This window comes from Somniosus microcephalus, unplaced genomic scaffold (genome assembly GCF_052327205.1).
Source record: "Somniosus microcephalus isolate GS21.2 unplaced genomic scaffold, FLI_Smic_1.0 unresolved_chr2, whole genome shotgun sequence".
NCBI classification, from domain to species: Eukaryota; Metazoa; Chordata; class Chondrichthyes; order Squaliformes; family Somniosidae; genus Somniosus; species Somniosus microcephalus.
Genome location: NW_028225180.1, coordinates 83,565,357 through 83,588,420, shown reverse-complemented (window position 1 = coordinate 83,588,420; position 23,064 = coordinate 83,565,357). Strand labels below are relative to the sequence as shown.

At 47.9% G+C, this 23,064-nt stretch overlaps 1 long non-coding RNA gene across 1 annotated transcript; it reads left to right on the top strand.

Moving 5' to 3' along the window:
• Nucleotides 1-5,413: 5,413 nt before the first annotated feature.
• On the top strand, nucleotides 5,414-8,252 carry LOC147092933 (uncharacterized). The gene is made up of 3 exons (XR_015075021.1): nucleotides 5,414-5,514; nucleotides 7,909-8,056; nucleotides 8,199-8,252. It is a non-coding gene; the product is annotated as an uncharacterized LOC147092933 (long non-coding RNA).
• The last annotated feature ends 14,812 nt before the right edge of the window (nucleotides 8,253-23,064 follow it).

Genomic DNA, 23,064 nt, shown 5'->3' with positions numbered 1-23,064 from the left:
GAGGAAAAATGCAGTACACACTGTAGCACTTATATATTCCCAGGCATCCCCCTGTTGAGCCACAACACCGTGTAATGAGATCATCTCAGATGTGTTTACACTGGGCACTGTAGGATTCACAAAATTCCCACACTTCCCAAGTTATTAATAAGGGACCCTGAAGAACAAGTTATTTAAAAGGGGTACCCTAAAGAAAATGGCTTTGGACTTTATGGCAAGACCTGCAAGGTTAAAAGCAGGACCCTGCAAAACAGGTCAAGTTCAAAAATCAAAACTTGACATGCGTGGGCCTGTGGGAGACAACTTGATTTTTGTGATTTCAAGCCAGACAGCTAAAGGAGACAGAACACGCATTCTTCCCTTTTAAAACAAATCAACTCAGGAAGAGACTTAATCTGGCACAAACCTTAAAGCCATCAAGACTATGCATATATAATCGTTTACAGTTTAAACTGGCTACCAAGCCAGGAAGATACCGATTTACATTATGCATAACAAACACCGAGACATTAAAGAGCCATTTAACAACAGGACAACCGCCCAAAAACCAGTTAAGGTGAACGACTATAATCACCTTAAACGAGCCTGCCAAAATTAGACAAAGCAATAACCCTGATTTGGCGCGCAGATAACAAACTCAGAGAGAGTATAATTGCAGGCCCATCAGTAACCAGGGAGGCGTTGGGGACAAGCAGGCACACGCTCAGGGCCAGGTTACTCGAAACTCAAAGAAGCAGACCGGAAGGCTCACGGAACATCGCGGCCAGGAGGCACGGTGGGGCAGGCTCGACCGAAGATGACTAGGCCGCAACCGCAGCCTTACACGAGGACCGACCACGAGCACCACGGTAACAAAGGGCCGGGTAAACCATACCTTCAGATCATTTACCACTGCACAGGTAATGATCTAGGCCACCGCGACCGAGCCAACACCGAAGACCGCCAACCGAACCCTAGCCGCAACAAAACTCGATGACCAGACCACCACCAGAAGAACAAAACCCGAAGTTTTCCACTCTACAAGATAAAGTACCCAAAGTACTGACGGAGAAAAGAAGGTATTTACTCAGACAAATCCACAACCGCGCCCTGGGACCACGTGGCGACGGCAGGCCCCAAAGGACACAAAGAGCGAACCCCAAAAACGCAACCGGCTTAATTGACGGGATTCGAACTGTCAAGAAACCCATATTGGTGAGCATAATCCCTGGCTCTTGTAATGCAATTTAGTTAGGTATTGGGGGTGGGACAAGGGTAGGGGGATTATTGTGATTTTCCCTCGTTGTGCCGTGTGTTCCCCATTCTTAATTAAGTGTACTCTTGAATGCCTGTAATCACTCCAGTAATTTAAGTGGGTAATTTTATTGTGACTCTAATAAAAATAGTTTTCTTGCACCAAACCAGTTGTCTACTCCAATTCTGTATCGCCGCCTGTACCTAAGTCCGGTGTCTAGAACCCAGGGGTGTGGGAGCGATTCGAACCGCTCAAAAGGCAGTCAGAGGCAAAAGCTGACTACACACACAACACCCCCTACAGCACTACTAACTGTGGAAGCATCAAGTACAGTGACATCACAAGATCCCTCAATGCTATTATGTTTACTTGGTCTGAGCACTTGGGTGGCACATATTATATTGCATATTCATCTTTCCAACATATGCCCCTTTCATATGTGCTTGCAGGAGGAGACTGTAAATAACAGCCACATAATTACTGTGGCAACAAGAGCAGGTCAGAGGCTAGGTATTCTGCGGCGAGTGTCTCATCTCCTGACTCCCCAAAGCTTTTCTACCATCTACAAGGCACAAGTAAGGAGTGTGATGGAATACTCTCCACTTGCCTGGATGAGTGCAGCTCCAACGACACTCAAGAAGTTCGACAACATCCAGGACAAAGCAGCCCGCTTGATCAGCACCCCATCCACCACCTTAACCATTCACTCCCTCCACCACCGGCGTACCGTGGCTGCAGTGTGTACCATCTACAAGATGCACTGCAGCAACTCGCCAAGGCTTCTTCGGCAGCACCTCCCAAACCCGCGACTTCTTCCACCTAGAAGGACAAGGGCAGCAGGCGCATGGGAACACCACCACCTCCAAGTTCCCCTCCAAGTCGCACACCATCCTGACTTAGTATATCGCCAATCCTTCATCGTCGCTAGCCCTAACAGCACTGTGGGAGCACCTTCACCACACGGACTGCGGCGGCGGCTCACCACCACCTTCTCGAGGGCAATTAGGGATGGGCAATAAATGCTGGCCTTGCCAGCGACGCCCACATCCCATAAACGAATTTTTAAAAAATAACAGGAGGCAGCACATGCAGATAGGAAGAGGGTCACAAAAAGCTGCAACCGTGACTCCTTATAAGGAGAGAGCATTGGAGATTCTGGGCATGGAGGTACTGGAGGGAGTGGGAGAGCAGGAGGCTGGTGCTCTTCCCCCTCCCTCCCAAAGTTCATGACTAACATCCTCTGGCTCTCATTCTTATTGCCCTTACTCGTGCACTCCCTCACACGCAGCCATACAACAACATTCGAGCATAACACAAGAACATAAGAATTAGGAGCAGGAGTCGCCCATACAGCTCCTCGAGCCTGCTCCGCCATTCAATAAGATCATGGCTGATCTTCCACCTCAACACATTCCTGCCCGATCTCCATATCCCTCGATTCTCCTCGAGTCCAAAAATCTATCGATCTCAGCCTTGAATATACTCAACGATTCAGCATCCACAGTCCTAGTGGGTAGAGAATTCCAAAAATTCACAACTCTCAGTGAAGAAATTCCTCCTCATCTCAGTCACAAAATTCCAACCCCTTATCCTGAGACTATGCCCCCTGGTTCTAGACTCTCCAGCCAGGGGAAACAACCTCTCCGCATCTACCCTGACAAGATTCTGAGGGGAGATTGAATGTTTCAATGAGATCACCTCTCATTCTTCTAAACTCCAGAGAGTATCGGCCCAATCTACTCAATCTCTCCTCATAGGACAACCCTCTCCTCCCAGGGATCAATCCAGTGAACTTTTGTTGCACCGTCTCTAAGGTAGGTTTCACCCTGTGGAATGGCCTCTCACATGTAGTTGTTACTGTTTATATCAAAGATCTTTTGTTCTGCAGGTCCCCAAATGAAGGCTGTCATTGAAAGACGACTTGCATTTCATGACCTCAGGACATCCCAAAGCGCTTTACAGCCAATGAAGTTACTTTTGTAATGTAGGAATCGCTGCAGCCAATTTGCGCACAGCAAGCTCCCACATACAGCAATGTGATAAGGCCCGGATAATCTGTTTTAGTGATGTTAATTGAGGGATAAATATTGGCCCCAGGACACCAGGGAGAACTCCCCTGCTCTTCTTTGAAATAGTGCCACCCGAGAGCAGATGGGACCTTGGTTTAACGTCTCATCCGAAAGACAGCACCTCCAACACAGTACTGCACTGGAGTGTCAGCCTAGATTTTTGTGCTCAAGTCTCTGGAGTGGGACTTGAACCCACAACCTTCTGACTCAGAGGCGAGAGTGCTACCCACTGAGCCACTGGCTGACACATTGCCCATCAACCAGACAAAGACACACGGAGAGAGTGATTGAAGCAGAAACCGTGTCAACATTTAAGAATAGCTTAGATAGGTGTTAGAAGGAAGGGGGATGAAGTAATTTGGGAACAGGGCGGGCACATGACACCAGGACTACTACTCGTGTGGAGGAGAAACAGCAACCAAACTGTTTCCCCATTCAATTGTAATCCGAGAATTGGCAAAAAAACAAAGGCGGAAATGAGGAGAATTTTTTTTACGCAGCAAGTTGTGATCTGGAATGCGCTGCCTGAAAGGGCGGTGGAAGCAGATTCAATAGTAACTTTCAAAAGGGAATTGGATAAATACTTGAAAAGGAAAAATGTGCAGGGCTGTGGGGAAAGAACAGTGGGGAGGAGTGAGACTAATTGGATAGCTCTTTCAAAGAGCCAGTATGTGCACGATGGGCCCCCTCTGCACTGTATCATTCTACATAATCTACAGGACGCTCTGCAGCATCTCCTCCGAGTTCCACCACGCCACCCAGACTTGGGCCTTTATCTCCATCCCTTCATCACCAGTCTGCAATTCAACAACAACTTGTATTTATATAGCACCTTTAACATAGCAAAATGTCCCAAAGCACTTCACAGGAGTATTATAAGACAAAAAATTTGACACCAAGCCACATATGGAGAAATTAGGGCAGATGACCAAAACCTTGGTCAAAGAGGTAGGTTTTAAAGGAGGAAAGAGAGGCGGAGAAGTTTAGGGAGGGAATTTCAGAGCTTAGGGCCTAGGCAATAGAAATTGAGCGATTATAATCAGGGATGCTCAAGAGGGCAGAATTAGAGGAGCACAGATTATCTCGGAGGGTTGTGGGGCTGGAGATTACAGAGATAAGGAGGGGGCGAGGAGGCCATGGAGGGATTTGAAAACAAGGATGAGAATTTTGAACTCGAGGCGTTGCTTAACCGGGAGCCAATGTGGGTCAGCGAGCACAGGGGGTGGGGGTGTTGGGTGAACGGGATTTGGTGCGAGTTGGGACACGGGGCAGCTGAGTTTTGGATGACCTCAAGTTTACGTAGGGTGGAATGTGGGAGGCCAGCCAGGAGTGTGTTGGAATAGTCAAGTCTAGAGGTAACAAAGGCAGGGATGATGGTTTCGGCAGCTGAGGCAAGGGCGGAGACGGGCGATGTTAGGGAGGTGGAAATAGGCGGTCTTAGTTATGCTGCGGATATGCGGAAGCTCATTTCAGGGTCAAATATGACACCAAGGTTGCAAGCGGTGTGGTTCCGCCTCAGACAGATGCCAGGGAGAGGGATGGAGTGGGTGCCTAGGGAACGGAGTCTGTGGCAGGGACCAAAAACAATGGCTTCAGTCTTCCCAATATTCAACTGGAGAAAATTCCCTACTTAACACAGGGGCCAAAAGCAGGGATGGGGCATTAAATATGGCCTTACCAACCATCACCCACATCCTGAGAATATAAAATCTACTGGTACATTTGCTGGATAACAAACTTCACGATATTTTGAGGACCTCTCACAAACCTGCTCCATCCAGCGCCTGCGCACTACGGACACTGGAGAGGGGGGGGGGGGGAGAGACAGCGCGTGCGCACTACCGATTCTGAGGAGAAGGGGGCGGGGGAAAAGGAGAGCCAGCGCCTGCGCAGTACGGATACTGGGGCGAGGGAAAGGAGAAAATGAGAACCGGCGCCTGCGCAGTACGGATTCTGGGTCGAAGGGGCAGAGGGAAAGGAGAGCTGGCGCATGCGCAGGAGGCAACCACCAGGCGCTGCGCAGACGCACTGAGTCCTCTTTTTTTTGGGCGGCAAACGTGGCCCCGAGCGCGCGCGAATGTCGTTTTTTAAGTCCGTTGGGACGCGCGCGGGCGGACGTCAGTCGGAGAGAAGCGGATGAGGAGAAAACACACGCACACACAACACAGGGCCAAATATAAAACGCACATAATGGAGGTAGCAGTCCGTCAGGTAATGGCATAAGAGGGCGTGCTCTGTTCACTTTCCCAACTCCCTCTTCCATCAGATGAGGAAAAACACCGAAAGAAATTTGCATATTGCCAAACTGGCTTGGAGAAATAAACGTTTTTTTTATACCCCCGCCCCCCCTCCAAATTGCAAAAAAAAACTAAAGCTGTGCCAAGTGCGCAGGTTTAATGCAAAAGGAGCCCATTTCATCTTTGCAAACCCATGTCTTTAAATTCCCAGCCTGCTTTTTTTTTTTGAGTGACCACTTTAGTTTTTGGAGTGGGGAAGATGGTGGCCACCTTATTTGCTTTTGTTCCCCCTATTTCTCATTATTATCAATATTGAGGCGTATCATGGCAAACTCAACAGGGTATTTTATCAATATTGAGGCAAACTCCATACTGGGTGCAATTTATGAAAGGGCGAGAACCGTGACACCAGCTTTTACACAGGCTCGGCAAGTTTATCTGATAAATAGCTGAGCCTTGAAAGGGAAACAAAAAGTAAGACTCACATTTATACGGCGCCTTTTACAACCTCAGGACGTCCCAAAGCTGCTTTACAGTCAATGAAGTACTTTTTTATGGCGTGTAGTCACCGTTGTAATGTAGGAAACGCCAATTTGCACACAGCAAGCTTCCACAAACAGCAATGTGATAATGACCAGATCATCTGCTTTTAGTGATGTTGGTTGAGGGATAAATATTGGGCCCGGGACACCGGGGAGAACTCCCCTGCTCTTTCAATAATGGCCATGGGATCTTTTACGTCCACCTGAGAGAGCAGACGGGGCCTCGGTTTAACGTCTCATCTGAAAGATGGCCCCTCCGACAGTGCGGTGCTCGCTCAGTGCTGCCCCTCCGACAGTGCGGCGCTCGCTCAGTACTGCCCCTCCGACAGTGCGGCGCTCCCTCAGTACTGCCCCTCCGACAGTGCGGCGCTCCCTCAGTACCGCCCCTCCGACAGTGCAGCGCTCCCTCAGTACCGCCCCTCCGACAGTGCGGCGCTCCCTCAGTACTGCCCCTCCAACAGTGCGGCGCTCCCTCAGTACCGCCCCTCCAACAGTGTGGCGCTCCCTCGGTACTGCCCCTCCAACAGTGCGGCTCTCCCTCAGTACTGACCCTCCGACAGTGCGGCGCTCCCTCAGTACCGCCCCTCTGACAGTGCAGCGCTCCCTCAGTACCGCCCCTCCGACAGTGCGGCGCTCCCTCAGTACTGCCCCTCCACAGTGCGGCACTCCCTCAGTACTGCCCCTCCGACAGTGCGGCGCTCCCTCAGTACTGCCCCTCCACAGTGCGGCGCTCCCTCAGTACTGCCCCTCCGACAGCGCGGCGCTCCCTCAGTACTGCCCCTCCGACAGTGCGGCGCTCCCTCAGCACTGCCCCTCCGACAGTGCGGCGCTCCCTCAGTACTGCCCCTCCGACAGTGCGGCGCTCCCTCAGTACTGCCCCTCCGACAGTGCGGCGCTCCCTCAGTACTGCTCCTCCGACAGTGCGGCGCTCCCTCAGTACTGCTCCTCCGACAGTGCGGCGCTCCCTCAGTACCACCCCTCCGACAGTGCAGCTCTCCCTCAGTACCGCCCCTTCGACAGTGCGGTGTTCCCTCAGTACTACCCCTCCGACAGTGCGGTGTTCCCTCAGTACTACCCCTCCGACAGTGCAGCGCTCTCTCAGTACTGCCCTGGAGTGCCAGCCTAGATTTTTGTGCTCAAGTCTCTGGAGTGGGACTTGAACACACAACCTTTTTGACTCCGAGGTGAGAGAGAGAGAGAGAGAACTACCCACTGAGCCTAGCCATGCCTGCTAGGAAGAGCTCAGGTTTCTACCCCATTAGCTGAGCACAACCGAGAGGGCAGTAGATGTGCAATAATTGGATTGTGTTTCCCTAGATGAGAGAAAGGGAATACTAGCCAGGGCTCCTGCTCATGATCACCGACTATAATGCTAGAGCGGTTGTGTGAGGAGAGAATTGGGCTTGGTTGTAAGCCCATCGTGGCCGAATAGCCTGGCTCTGCTCATTGTATAGGTTCACACATGAAGAATAGTCACTTCGCGGAAGTACCAAAGGGCAACCACTGCCTGTGGAGCTGTAAGGAGTCAACCGACTGACCCGGAGGCAAGCGGGCGACCAACTGAGCCAAGCTGACCTCTTCAATCGATTTTGTTTCTCAATTGTTGTATGATACTATCAAGCTAAAGAGAGGAGGAAATTCTGCTTATTATATTACACGGGCCAGGTTATCTTCCCCATCTAAAGTGGCATTTTTTTTTACAACTGCATTGCTTGGATAAGTCTAGATATGAATCAGAGTACATGTATTGAACATAAAGTATTCAGCCCAAGTCAGTCTTTAATGTTAGTCATTACTCAGTTGGACACAGTATGTTTTGTTTCCAGATTATAGAATACCTCATTATTCATATAAAAAGTGACAACAGAAGATTTAGAAGATCAACTGAACTGGAAGGAGATCTGTATGTATTGGTTAATGCAGTAAACACCACCTTACGCTTCCACAGGGAATGTTTCTTCTGTATTGTAACAGGTAGGTGCACAGTAACCTAAACAGGCACGCACATTTAATAGCACCCAAAGTGAAGCATAACATTTAATCCCATATATAAGTGTTATATATCGATTTGCTTTTTGTCACAATGTTAATTTTCTAATCATTTCAATTTGACTAGTCGCAGCTACCGGACCATGGATCTCCAAAAATCAAACAGATAATCTTTACAAAGGTAAGAACTTTAAACAATAAATCGTATCTCTCCCAAACCTATTTACTTCTAAGATGATAGCAAAATACTGCAGATGCTGGAAATCCGAAATAACAACAGAAATGCTGGAAAAACTCAGCAGGCCAGGCAACATCCGTGGAGAGAAATTAGAGTCAACGTTTCGGGTCAAAACCCTTTATCAAGAGTCTTGATAAAGGGTTTTGACCCAAAACGTTGACTCTAATTTCTCTCCACGGATGTTGCCTGGCCTGCTGAGTTTTTCCAGCATTTCTGTTTCTATTTACTTCTAAACTGGGTTATATCCACTGCTGTCTGCTTTATTTTTTAAATATAAATACATTTATGTAAAAGCCCAGGGACTGGGCAGAGCAGGCCCCAGGAACATAGGAACAGGAGGAGGCCATTTAGCCCCTCGAGCCTGTTCCGCCGTTCAATGAGATCATGGCTGATCTGCGTCTAACTCCATACACCCGCCTTTGCCCCATATCTAAGTTTTTGCTAGTAGGAATGCAAAACTGGCCCAAGGTGACTGGACCTCCAATTTCTCTCCTCTTCATGAAGAAAGAATTCGCTCTTTGCAACAGGTGTAGTAGAATTGTAAATACGTTCTTTAGAAACAGGCTTGCAATTTCCCTACACCTTGTACACAGAGAAACGCTCCCCATCCCCACCCCCAATGGGGAAACAGCTGGCTTTGCACAGTACTTCCCAAAAACAGGACAGAATAGATTAGTAATTCTTCATGGGAGAGAGGGGTGGAGCTTTCCTCTGGTCACTGTGTTGCTGAAGCAGAGTGGCAGTGTTGCTTTTCATTACTATTTCTACAAATTGACATTATTGGAACACATTTACAATTTTTCTAGAAATCGTACATTATATGGAAATACCAAAGGAAATCTGGGGTGCAAAGTAACATCGCACTGCTCTGTGTGCAATGCATTGGGCCTCTGACAGTACCCCCGTACTTGATTCAAAGTGAAAACCCCTCCAGATCCTAAAACTGTTAGACCTTACAGAATAAAATGACTTCAATTGTATGTATGTTTGTTCCAGTAATTTTGATCTCTTTCTTCAGTAATAGAAAAGCTGTTACACCAGCTATCCTTAAGTATGGTGCAGCCAGACGCAGAAAGTGCTGATTTCAATGAGAAGTTCATCTCTTCAAAACTCAGGCTGGCATTTGAGGTACCAACAGTGCAGTCGACCTCCACTAGATGCCACCAACCTTTTGTTTGTTACTTCTACTTGTTATGTCTTTAGGAGGAGGCAGAAGGGCAAGCTGCAAAGCAGCAAAATTTATTGGCATTTTTGTAATTGTATACGGGCTGAATTTAAGTAGATATATATATATACAATAATGACTCAGCGAGGTAAGGCAATGAATCGCTGGGACCTTTCTGGTCTCCATGGCTGAGCAACTCTACTTCAACTAACCAAGCCATTATGTTAGCTCACCTGTTAATTTCTTACAGAACCTGAAATATGTAGCTAGAAAGATTTGCATTTATATAGCACCTTTCACGACCACCAGATGTCCCAAAGCACTTTATAGCCTATGAAGTATTTTTGAAATGTAATCCCTGTTTTAATGTAGGAAACACGACAGCCAATTTGTGCACAGCAAGCTCCCACAAACAGCAATGTGATAATGACCAGCGAATCTGTTTTTGTTATGTTGATTGAGGGATAAATATTGGCCAGGACACTCCCCTGCTCTTCTTCGAAACAGTGCCATGGGATTTTTTACGTCCACCTGAGAGACCCTCGGTTTAACATCTCATCCGAAAGACGGCTCCACCAGTGCAGCACTCCCTCAGTACTGCACTGGAGTGTCAGCCTAGATTTTTGTGCTCAAGTCTCTGGAATGGGACTTGAACCCACAACGTTCTGACTTAGAGACAAGAGAGAGAGTGCTACCCACCGAGCCACAGCTCTCACTGCCACAGATTATTGCCTAACAATCCTTTATGTCATGGGCCAACTAAATCTTTTGACACACTTTACATATTGTGTTTGTTTATGGCTTTGCAAAGTATAGTAATTTTTTTGTTCTGTTACTTTTCTTGGTGTATTTTCACTCAAGGCTCAAGAATATACAGGAAAATATTGAGTAATATATAGGAAAAATCTAGATCATGAACTAGGAGCACTGTGCTTAAAAACTTCCACCTGCTACGGAACTTGAATTATCAATTTTTAGTTAATCTCATTATCACTGTTTTTCCTTCCCCCAAATCAATCTATTTTTTCCTCTGTTAATTAGATTTCTGAGAGGAGCTGCATTGTGATGACAGACTGCTTAACTATCAAGCATTTCTTACACAGGATCAGTATTGTCCACCCGCAGGTATTCACAGAAATCACAGAAACCCCACAGTGCAGATAGAGGCCATTTCGGCCCATCGAGCCTGCACCGACACATATCCCACCCGATCCCCGTAACCCCTACACCAACACATATCCCACCCTATCCCCGTAACCCCACGTATTTAATCCCCCTAACACTAAGGGTCAATTTTATCATAGCCAATCATCCTAACCCGCACATCTTTGGACTGTGGGAGGAAACCGGAGCACCCGGAGGAAACCCACGCAAACACGGGGAGAATGTGCAAACTCCACACAGACAGTCACCCGAGGCCGGATTCGAACCCGGGTCCCTGGCTCTGTGAGGCAACAGTGCTAACCACTATGCCACCGTGCTGCCCTGAATGTGAAGGACATACCATAGCAACTGGGTGACCTAGGAACAATAAAACATTAAATCACTTTAGAATATCTAGCCTGAAATGTTGTTTCTTCACACTGAGGTCAATGTGTCGAGCCTTCAAACATGGAGTACCGGCTGGCCAGCTGAGGAATCATGAATTACAGGGGTGGGTATATCTGGAGCCCAGGAGGTTCAGAGGACAAGTGGGGTGTGCCGTAGTTTGTGGAAGGGTGGGGAGGAAAGCTGTTGAAGCCAAGTTGAAGGGTAAGTTTTTTTTTGTAAATGTATGTATTTGTAATGTGATTTAAAAAAATGTAGGTGTATATAGAGGGAAGGGCAGGGACCATAGGTGCTATAACTCCAAGAATTTGTTTTTTGCTAGAGTACAATTGTTAAAGCATTTTTAGTTAGAAGATGTTTGGGGGCAAATTGAAAATGGGAGGAAGAAGTTTTGCATAAAAAAAGCAAAGTGATAATGACCAGATCATCTGTTTTAGTGATGTTGATTGAGGGATAAATATTGGCCAGGACACCGGGGAGAACTCCCCCTGCTCCTCTTCAAAACAGTGCTGTGGCATCTTTTATGTCCACCTGAGAGACCAGAGAGGGCCTCGGTTTAACATCTCCTCAACTAGAAAGGCGAAAAGCACAAGAGACTTACCCAATGAAGAAGAGAATATATTAGTGGGGAAGATGAAAAATTACAGTCACAGTGGACATAAAACTATTTTATGACAAAAGATATACTTTCAATTATAAGTTAGATATAAGTGTTTTCTAAAAAGTATTGCCATTGAACATTATTCTTAAACATAAACATAAATATCTAAAAACTGTAAATAAGCAAAAAGCTTTCTCTTTTAGGTAAAAATCCAGTTTTATGTCAAAGTAAATGGTGCTCTATCAACTAAAATTTTTGGGTAAGAATATTCACTTACTATCACATCGCTAGAGCAGTGTATGGAATATCACTTTATATTTTTTGTTATTAGTATCAATTAACTCTTCAGGAGCTTGCAGCCTCAGCATTCATAAACCTTTGCTAATCCAGAACTCCCAAGAGCTGTATCCTCGTCCCCACATAAGCCTGAACACCATCACCCCATGCTCTGTCACGTCCCTGTGTAATGGCTGAAAGATTGGCCTTACACAGTGGAGTGGATGGGCGCAGGGCCAATAGTAATCTGGAATCAGAAGAATGGAGAATGTGGACAGGGATGTATGACTAGAGAAGATTTCCTTAAACAGCGCAGGAGGCTATGAGTGATTTGAACGTGAAATGAGGATTTTGATGTTGATTAGCTGGGGCATAGGGAGCTGAGAGAGCAGCAGGGGCTGGTGGATGTTAAGGCCTTTATATGGAAGAGGATATGGATAATGCAGATCTGGATTAGCAAACGCGTGTGAATGGTGAAGACTGATGAGACATCTATCCTCAATCTGATAAAGGCATGCATAAGTGATTAAACAGTGATGGGATGTGCTGTAAATATTCTGGAGATAATGGCCTGGATTTTACACTCGCGCTCCCCCCCTTGGATGCAATCCATTTTCTTGTGCAGTCTACCACCCTCCCCCACCCCCTGCAATTTCACACTCCCAGGTGCAGCAGTGCACAGTTGCACACAGGCATGTGGAAAGTTATTACTTTTGGGGGGAATAATGCTTGATCTTTCTTTAGCTGGGGAATTTGGGAAGTAACTTGGTGTTCCTTAAATTAAGGGATTGTGGCGGAGCCACTAAAGGACTCAGATCGTTTGTATATAATTCCCTTTAACAACATGTTAGCTACAGCCTGAGTCTGTATCTTTATTTATACTGTTTACTTGTACAGAGCGTGATTACTTTAACAGCGCGGGTAAACGCGATGACATCACACCGTTCATCACGTGATCCCCCACTGGCGGGAAGAACGTGATGACGGCATAACGTCAACCACGGGACCGCCCTAGCAGTCCTCGTGGAGCCGCCGAACTGAGCAGACCTACACTCGATGTTCTCCTGTAGTTACTTGTTTAAACCTGTTAGATTCCATTAAACTTCGTTTTGTTTGATCGCCTGAGTGGACCTCAGTCTTTGGATAGGAACTAGACATTCCTACATTGGTGACCCCGACTTTTGCGAACGGTTTTCGCAGAAAATACTCAACACGGAAACGAACGCCATTACCTTGAAGCTACCGCAGTTCTGGGAGCAACAACCAGCCACGTGGTTCATCCAGGCTGAAGCCCAGTTCGCCATCAGGGACGTCGTTGCGGATCAGACCCGTTATTATTACGTGGTCTCTGCCCTCGACAGCGCCACAGCCTCGCGGATCGTCAGCCTACTCGGTAGTCCGCCTACTGATTAAACGTGGCCACAGTAAATAATAATTTTAATAGGTCTAAGAGCGTTAAAAAAACAAGCCTGAAGGCTTTGTGTCTTAATGCGAGGAGCATTTGTAATAAGGTGGACGAATTGGCTGCGCAAATAGAGGTAAACGAATATGATTTGGTTGGGATTACGGAAACGTGGCTCAAGGATGGCCAAGACTGGGAACTCAACATCCAGGGGTATTCGATATTCAGGAAAGATAGGCAAAAAGGAAAGGGAGGTGGGGTAGCATTACTGGTTAAAGAAGGGATTAATACAATTGTAATGAAGGATATTAGCTCTGATTATGTGGAATCTGTATGGGTAGAATTGAGAAATACTAAGGGGAAAAAAACATTAGTGGGAGTGCTATATAGACCTCCCAACAGTAAGGCGGAGGTTGGGGATGGCATGAAAAGGGAAATTAAAGAAGCGTGCAATAAGGGCACAGCAGTCATCATGGGTGACTTTAATCTACATATAGATTGGGCCAACCAAATTAGTAACAATACTGTGGAGGAGGAATTCCTGGAGTGTTTACGGGATGGTTTCCTGGACCAATATGTAATATGTCGAGGAACCAACCAGAGATCAGGCCATCTTAGACTGGGTATTATGTAATGATAAACGATTAATTAGCAATCTTGTTGTACGAGGCCCCTTGGGTCGGAGCGATCATAATATGATCGAGTTCTTCATTAAGATGGAGAATGAAGTAGTTGACTCAGAGACTAGGGTCCTCAATTTAAATAAAGGAAACTACGATGGTCCGAGGAGCGAGTTGGGTAGAATTGATTGGGGAATGACACTCAAAGGGTTGACGGTAGATAGGCAATGGCAAACATTCAAAGACCGAATAGATGAGCTACAGAATTTGTTCATCCCAGTTTGGCATAAAAATAAAACAAAAAAGGTGACTCAACCGTGGCTAACAAGGGAAATTAGGGATAGCATAAGATCCAAGGAGACGACATGTAAATTGGCCAGAAAAAGCAATAATCCTGAGGATTGGGAGCAGTTTAGGATTCAACAAAGGAGGACAAAAGGATTAATTAAGAAAGGGAAAATAGAATATGAGAGTAAGCTTGCAGGGAACATAAAAACTGACTGTAAAAGCTTTTATAGATATTTGAAGAGAAAAAGATTGGTGAAGTCAAGCGTAGGTCCCTTGCAGTCAGAATCAGGGGAATTTATAATGGGAAACAAAGAAATGGCAGACCAACTAAATTCATACTTTGGTTCTGTCTTCACAAAGGAGGACACAAATAACCTCCCAGAGATGCCGGGGAACATAGGGTCTGATGAAAGGGTGGAACTGAAAGAAATCAGTATTTGTAGGGAAATGGTGTTAGGAAAATTGATGGGACTGAAGGCCGATAAATCCCCAGGGCCTGATAATCTACATCCCAGGGTACTTAAGGAAGTGGCCCTAGAAATAGTAGATGCATTGCTGGTCATCTTCCAGAACTCGATAGACTCTGGAACAGTACCCATGGATTGGAGGGTAGCTAATGTTACCCCACTATTCAAAAAAGGTGGTAGAGAAAAAGCGGGGAATTATAGACCGGTAAGTCTGACATCGGTAGTGGGGAAAATGCTAGAGTCTATTATAAAAGATGTAATAGCAGAGCACTTGGAAAGCAGTGACAGGATCGGACAAAGTCAACATGGATTTACAAAAGGTAAATCATGCTTGACTAATCTACTGGAATTTTTTGAGGATGTAACTGGTAAAATAGATAAGGGAGAACCAGTGGATGTGGTGTATTTGGACTTTCAGAAGGTTTTCGATAAGGTCCCACATAAGAGATTAGCGTGCAAAATTAAGGCACATGGGATTGGGGGCAAGGTATTGACTTGGATAGAGAACTGGTTGGCGGACAGAAAGCAAAGAGTTGGAATAAACGGGTCGTTTTCCGAGTGGCAGGCAGTGACTAGTGGGGTACAGCAAGGTCGGTCCTAGGACCCCAGCTGTTCACAATATATATTAATGATCTGGATGAGGGAATTGGATGTAATATCTCCAAATTTGCAGATGACACAAAGCTGGGTGGGAGGGTAAGCTGTGAGGGAGTTTTACTCTGTATCTAACCCGTGCTGTACCTGTCCTGGGAGTGTTTGATGGGACAGTGTAGAGGGAGCTTTACTCTGTATCTAACCCGTGCTGTACCTGCCCTGGGAGTGTTTGATGGGACAGTGTAGAGGGAGCTTTACTCTGAGGAGGATGTCGTGAAACTCCAGTACGATTTGGACAGATTGGGTGATTGGGCAAAAACATGGCAAATGCACTATAATGTGGATAAATGTGAGGTTATCCACTTTGGTGGCAAAAACAGGAAGGCAGATTATTATTTGAATGGCAATTGTAAAGTCTGTGGGTTGTTTAGTTAATTAATACACAGACTACCAGAGTAACTTAAAACAGGACTTTACTATTCGAAGGTCAGGGCGAATCTGCCCAATAAATCCTGACACAGCACTTGTATACCGGTGTGGTCACCGTCGGTATTACAGTATACAGAAGCCAACAAAGTAGTGCAACACCTAAAGTAGTTCTCTTAAAGGTGGACGGTTACATACAATAGTTCTCTTAAAGGTAGACGGGTACATACACTACAATCCTCCCTTTTTAGCTTACAACATACTGATTCCCCATTAAACATACATTATAACATATATACAACTTTATGCAAGACAGTTCACAGATTCAGTCTCTCTGGAGGTTTCCGGACTCTGTCCGGATAACGCCTCGGTGGTGTCGTAACTCCCGGCAGGGTAGTAGGTGCTTCTGGCAAGGTCGATTCGGCTTGAAGGACAGTGTCAGGTTCATCTGATTCCAGTATTACCAGATCGGAGGTAGGTGTTCTGGGTATCTCTGTCTCAACATTAACCGTGTAAGGTGGTGGAGTAGGTTGGCCATTTGTGGCTGACCCTATGATCTGGTCAACATGGCGCCTTATTATACTGTCCCCAATGTCCACCGTATACATCAACGGCCCTAGCCTTTTTCCAATAGTTCCAGGCTGCCATTTCTCGGTACGGTAGTCCCGGGCCAAAACTTGTTGACCTATCTGAAAAGATCTAGTTGGCCTTTCATTCATGCCCTGGAATTGCCGGTTCTCTACGTCCCTTCTGACGTTTGGCTTAAGCAAATCCAGCCGGCATCTTAGTCGTCTATTAAAAAACATCATGGCGGGAGTTTGATTTGTGACCGCATGTGTTGCATTCCTGTACGCCAACAAGAAGCTATCCACCTTATGTTGTAAGTTAATGGCTTCATTACCCATGGCCTTTATGGCCTTCTTGAAGGTCTGGACAAACCTTTCAGCCAATCCATTGGAGGCGGGATGGTATGGGGCTGACGTGTAGTGCTTAACCCCATTGCTCTTTAAGAATTTCTTGAATTCTTCGGACACAAATTGCGGTCCATTATCAGAACAGATCTGTTCCGGCAGCCCATTCCTAGCAAACATGGTCCTTAACACTGTGATGGTTTTTTCTGTGGTGGTGGTGGACATCTTTATTACCTCCGGCCACTTGGAGTGTGCATCCACCGCTATTAGAAACATTGAGTCCATAAATGGACCAGCAAAGTCGATGTGTACCCTTTGCCAAGGAGATGAGGGCCACTCCCATGGATGCAGAGGAGCCTGTGGTGGCGCGTTTTGGACCTTCTGGCATCCTAGACAGCTCTTAGTGATTTCTTCGATGTCCCCATCAATGCCTGGCCACCACACAAACGCTCTTGCTAGGTTCTTCATTTTCACTCCACCCAGATGTCCCTCGTGCAGCTCCTTTAACACCTTCTGTTGAAGTTTGGGTGGAATCACCACTCTAGATCCACACATCAGGGTTCCTCGACACACTGACAGCTGTTCTTTTCTCTGCGAAAATGCGGGCAGCGTTGGTTCGCCCTGTGCTGGCCATCCCTCCACCGTTAAATCATAGACTCGTGAGAGAGTCGGGTCATTTCTTGTTTCGTTTTCGATCATCGAATTTGTTACTGGTAGACATTCCACTATGGATGAGTGGAACATCTCTACCGGGTCCACTGTAGTCGCTTCTTCTACTATCGGCAATGGCAAGCGCGATAACCCATCAGCATTTCCATGCTGTTTGGACCTTTTGTATTCGATGTCATATTGGTGTGCCCCAAGTAACACGGACCACCTCTGTAACCTTTGCGCTGTCATGGTGGAAACGGCCTTGTTAGGGTTGAATATGGACACCAACGGCTGGTGGTCTGTCAGTAATGTGAACTTCTTGCCCTGCAGGTAATGATTGAATTTCTTTACGCCCCACACAAGGCTGAGGGCCTCCCTATCTATTTGAGCATAATTTCGCTCCGCGGAGGTCAATGATCGGGACGCGAATGCCACTGGCCTTTCCGAGCCATTTGGTAACTTGTGTGAAAGTACTGCTCCAATTCCATAGGGGGAAGCATCACAAGCTAGACGAAGAGGTAACGTTGGGTCGAAATGAGCCAACACTTCTTCAGAGGTAATCAACGCCTTGCTTCTGCGAAAGGCCTTTTTACATTCCTCACTCCACTTCCATGGTACTTCTTTCCGCAACAGAGCGTTCAGCGGATGCAGCACCGTGGATAGATTCGGCAGAAACTTGTGATAATAATTAATCAACCCCAAGAATGATCTTAACTGTGATACGTTTTCCGGAGCGGGGGCCTTCACGACAGCTTCTATCTTGTCAGGTGACTTGTGCAGCCCCTCTCGGTCAATGACATGACCGCAGTACGAGATCCGTTTTTGGAAGAACTCACATTTCTTGCGATTAACTCGAAGGCCATATTCCTTCAACCTAGTGAGCACCAGTTTCAAATTTGTGAGGTGTTCTTCCTCGTCTTGTCCCGTAATCAGGATACCGTCTAAGTAACACTGCGTGCTTGGAATTCCTTGTAATACCTGCTCCATGGCCCTCTGCCAAATTGCTGGAGCCGAAGCTACCCCAAAAACCAGTCTATTATAACGATACAAGCCTCTGCGTGTGTTGATGGTGAGGTACTGACGCGACTCTTCCTCGACTTCCATTTGTAAGTATGCCTGTGCCAGGTCTATCTTGGTGAAGTGTTTCCCTCCAGCCAACGAAGCAAAGATGTCTTCAATCCGCGGAAGCGGGTATTGTACCGTGTGAAGCACCGGATTCACTGTGATCTTGAAGTCTCCGCAGATGCGGACCTTCCCCGGTCCCCTGGCTTGTTACTTGGTGAAGACTTCATGACGGGAACAATGGGCGTGGCCCACTCACTCCAGTCCACTTTTGACAGTACCCCTGATCGTTCAAGTTCTTCCAGTTCTGCCTCCACAGCAGGTCGTATCGCGTAAGGTACCGATCTGGCTTTGAAAAATTTTGGGCTTGCATGTTCTGCAATCTTAACCTTTGCTTTAATTCCTCGCAGTGTTCCCAGTCCTTGCTGGAATACCTCTTTAGCTTCGTCCAATATTCTGGACAACCGTTCAGGTTTGACATCTTCCTTTCCGGAATCTACCGTCATGGTGTTTAGTGAATGCCAGTCTATCTTTATTTTCCTGATCCACTCCCATCCCAGAAGTGGTGGACCTCCCTCAGGCAACACATACAGGTCCATCCTTTGGTGATCTTTGTCCTTGTATCTCACCTTGACTTCTATCTTTCCGATGGGGTATACTTTGTGCCCCGTGTATGTCTGCAATACTAGTTCCGTATCCCGTAGGGGAATATGCTTGAATAACTTTTTATAATCATGCTTATTCATGACCGTCAACGCCGATCCGGTGTCCACTTCCATTTTCACTTGGACTTTTGCAATCTGTAGTGTGATCCAGATAGCTTGTCGGTCAGCTTCTTTACTCACATTATGACTCCTCAGACTACCCAGTGCCTTGCTGTTGGAGTCTGAGTCCGAATTCTGTTCATCTGGACTCTTCCTAGTCACCTCATGTACCTTCCTGTACCTCTTTTGTGGTGACTCATTATTGTTGGTCTTCTTTCCTGACCGGCATACCTTAGCTATGTGACCGAGCTTGCCACATTTCCTACATTCCTGGTTTTTAAACCAGCATTGGTTCTGGTCGTGTGTTGTCTTCCCACAACGATAGCATTTCGTTGTACCCGAAGTAATTTGCTGCACACTGAGTGCCGCTGCCTTTAGCTGCATTTCCGCCGTTCCTTTCGCTGCGGCTTCGTTCGATGCAGCAATAAGGACAGCCTTATCAAGTGTAAGATCGTTCTCTTCCAGCAGTCGTTTTTGTGTTTCTTCCTTCGACATTCCGCACACGAATTTGTCTCTGAGTGCCTCTGCCAGATTGTCCCTAACTGACAGTGTTTCGCTAGCCTACGCAGTTCAATCAGGTACTCCGCGTTGCTTTCCTCTTTCCGTTGCGTTCTCGCGTAAAATTTGGATCGTTCCACTAACATCAGTGGTGCGGGGTTAAAATGATCCTTCAGGACAGCAACAATATCATCAAAAGTCTGATCCGCCGGTTTAGCTGGTGCTAGTAGATGCTTCAAGAGCCCGTATGTCTTTGCGCCCATCGAGTTTAGCAAGGTTATAGCTTTGTCATCTTCTTCTATTTTATTGGCCTCACCATAGATCTCAATGCGTTCCACATACGTGGCCCAGTCTTCTACCTTGGAATTAAAATCGTTGATGTTACCACGCTTAGGCATCTTCCTCTCTTCCTGATAACACCACGGATTATTTCTTTAAATTTTCTTTTTTTTTCTTCAAGATGGCGGTTCCCGCGAAAATGGCGGTTTCCCGCGTTTATCTTCTCTCCCCGCCCACTTCAATGGCGGTTCCCCGCTTCTGTCTTCTTCTCCGCCTAATGGCGGCTTCCCGCGTTTCTTCCCCTGGCGGGAGGGGTACACTTTCCCCACGGGCGACGGCCGCTGGCTTTCAGGTTCACAGCCTGCGCGTCGGCTTCAGTGCTTTCCCTTTTCTCGGCAGGGCAACCGGCGCTGGGTACACCCCGTTGACGGCGAACAGTTTCAGCCACTGGGCTGGCTCTCGCTCAGTTCCCCTTGTTCGGGCTCTGTCTCTCTCCCGCTCGCTCGGCTCTACCGGCGCTGGGTACACCCTGTTGACGGCGAACAGTTTCAGCCGCTGGACTGGCTCTCACTCAGTCGCCCTTGGTCGGCTCTGCCTCTCCCGCTCGCTCGGCTCCCAATCGCGCCTCCCAGCCCTCTCGCAGTCCGGTGCTTCCCTCCCCGGCTGCGGCTGAGTTTTTATATCTTCCCGCGCCTACGCTCCCGGTCGCAGCGCTTCGTGGCTTCGGTCGCTGCCCGGCCTTTTCCGCCGGTCGCGGTCTAGCTGTCTCACGACGCCGTTGCGTCCCCAGCCTGTCTGTACCGCGGCTTCCTTGCTCCACGCTGCCCCAGTCTCAGCGCCTCTGGGCCCGACTTCTGTCCGGCTCCTTTCCCCCTCGACCGTGGTCGAGTGCACCGCCCTTATCCTCCGGTTATTCTTTTTACTTTTCCCTTACTCACAGTCACCGTGGCCGGCTTGCTTCTCGTGCTGATCGGCTCACTCCTCACCATGGCAGAAGGGACAGTCAGTGCCTGTTGCTGATGGAAGTCTTTGTCTCTGAATTCTTCCTCCTTTCCAGCTCTGCAGACTCGAGCTTTCTCCCAGCAGAATGACGAGGGCGGCTGCCTCTTCTCGACGCTCGTTAACTGCTTCGGAAGTATTGTTGCCGCAGGGTACGATCGGACTCGTCGCCACTGTAAAGTCTGTGGGTTGTTTAGTTAATTAATACACAGACTACCAGAGTAACTTAAAACAGGACTTTACTATTCGAAGGTCAGGGCGAATCTGCCCAATAAATCCTGACACAGCACTTATATACCGGTGTGGTCACCGTCAGTATTACAGTATACAGAAGCCAACAAAGTAGTGCAACACCTAAAGTAGTTCTCTTAAAGGTGGACGGTTACATACAATAGTTCTCTTAAAGGTAGACGGGTACATACACTACAGCAATAGATTGGGAGAAGGGGAAGTGCAAAGAGATCTGGGTGTTCTTGTGCACCAGTCGCTGAAGGTAAGCATGCAGGTGCAGCAGGCGGTTTAGAAGGCAAATGGCATGTTGGCCTTCGTAGCAAGAGGGTTCGAGTACAGGAACAAGGATGTCTTGCTACAGTTGTACAGGGCCTTGGTGAGACCGCACCTTGAGTATTGTGTGCAGTTTTGGTCGCCTTACCTGAGGAAAGACGTTCTTGCCATGGAAGGAGTGCAGCGAAGATTCACCGGGCTGATACCTGGGATGGCAGGAATGACGTATGAGGAGAGATTGTGTCGATTGGGCTTATACTCACTGGAGTTTAGAAGATTGAGCGGGGATCTCATCGAAACCTATAAAATTCTGTCAGGCCTGGACAGACTCGATGCAGGAAGGATGTTTCTGATGGCCGGGGAGTCCAGAACCAGGGGTCATAGTCTAAGGATAAGGGGTAAGCCATTTAGGACTGAAATGAGGAGGAATTTCTTCACCCAGAGAGTGGTGAACCTGTGGAATTCTCTGCCACAGAGGGTGGTGGAGGCCAGTTCATTAAATATATTCAAGAAAGAGTTGGATATATTTCTTAAGGCTAAAGACATATGGGGAGAAGGCAGGGACAGGGTACTGAATTTGGATGATCAGCTATGATCTCATTGAATGGCGGAGCAGGCTCGAAGGGCCGAATGGCCGACTCCTGCTCCTAACTCCTATGTTTCTATGTTTCTAAGTATGACACGTTAAAGGCGCGGTTGCTACAGGTCTTCGGGCTCACGAAGTCAGAGCGCGCCCGCCGGCTGCTTGCTATGCCCGGCCTCGGGGACTCCAAGCCGTCCGAGCTCATGAGCCAAATGCTCACGCTCCTCGGTTCCGAACCGGAATGCTTCCTCTTCAGGGAGCTATTCCTCAGCCTTCTACCGGAGCAAGTTCAGGCTGCCCTAGCCAGGTCCGAAGTCACGGACTGCGCGGAGCTTGTTGCCGAAGCGGACAAGATTTTTGCGGTGACACAGCATTACTGCGCTGCCACGAGGCGCCCATCCCCCATGGACGCTGCTCCAGCTCCTCAATCAGTGGGGTTGTGCTTCTACCACGCCCGTTTTGGTGCGAAAGCAAGATGCTGCCGCCCTCCCTGCAGTTTCTCGCTCAAAAAAAAACATCTACAGCCACCCTGGCGAAGGAGGACCGGGTCTAACGAGCGCCCCGCGGCTGCCATGGCCATCGGAAATCCAGGAAAGCTTCTCTTCATCACCGACTCCCTATCTGGTCGACATTTCCTTTGCGACACCGGGGCGCAGTGTAGCATCCTACCTGCGTCACATCTCGATTTACTAGCTGGGGGCCACGGCCCCTCCCTCGAGGCGGCTAACGGCGCGGCCATTCGGACCTTCGGACGGCGGCGGGTCCAGGTGTGTTTCGGCGGCCAGCGCTTCCACTGGGAATTCATCACGGCCAAAGTCTCGCAGGCCATCCTCGGGGCGGATTTTTTGTGCGCCAACGGCCTCCTGGTCGATGTCAGGCACCGCCGGTTGATCAATGCGGCCACGTTCCACTCCATCCCGTGCCACCGTGGTAACGCCGCGCACTGTCTCTTGTGCGTTCCCACCTCCAGACGACTTCACTCTCCTCCTCGGAGATTTCCCAGATCTGACCAGGCCCACTTTCTCCTCCTCGGCCACTAAACATGGTGTAGAACATCACATCACCACTACCGGCTCCCCGGTTTACGCACGGGCCCGACGACTCGAACCCGGCAAGC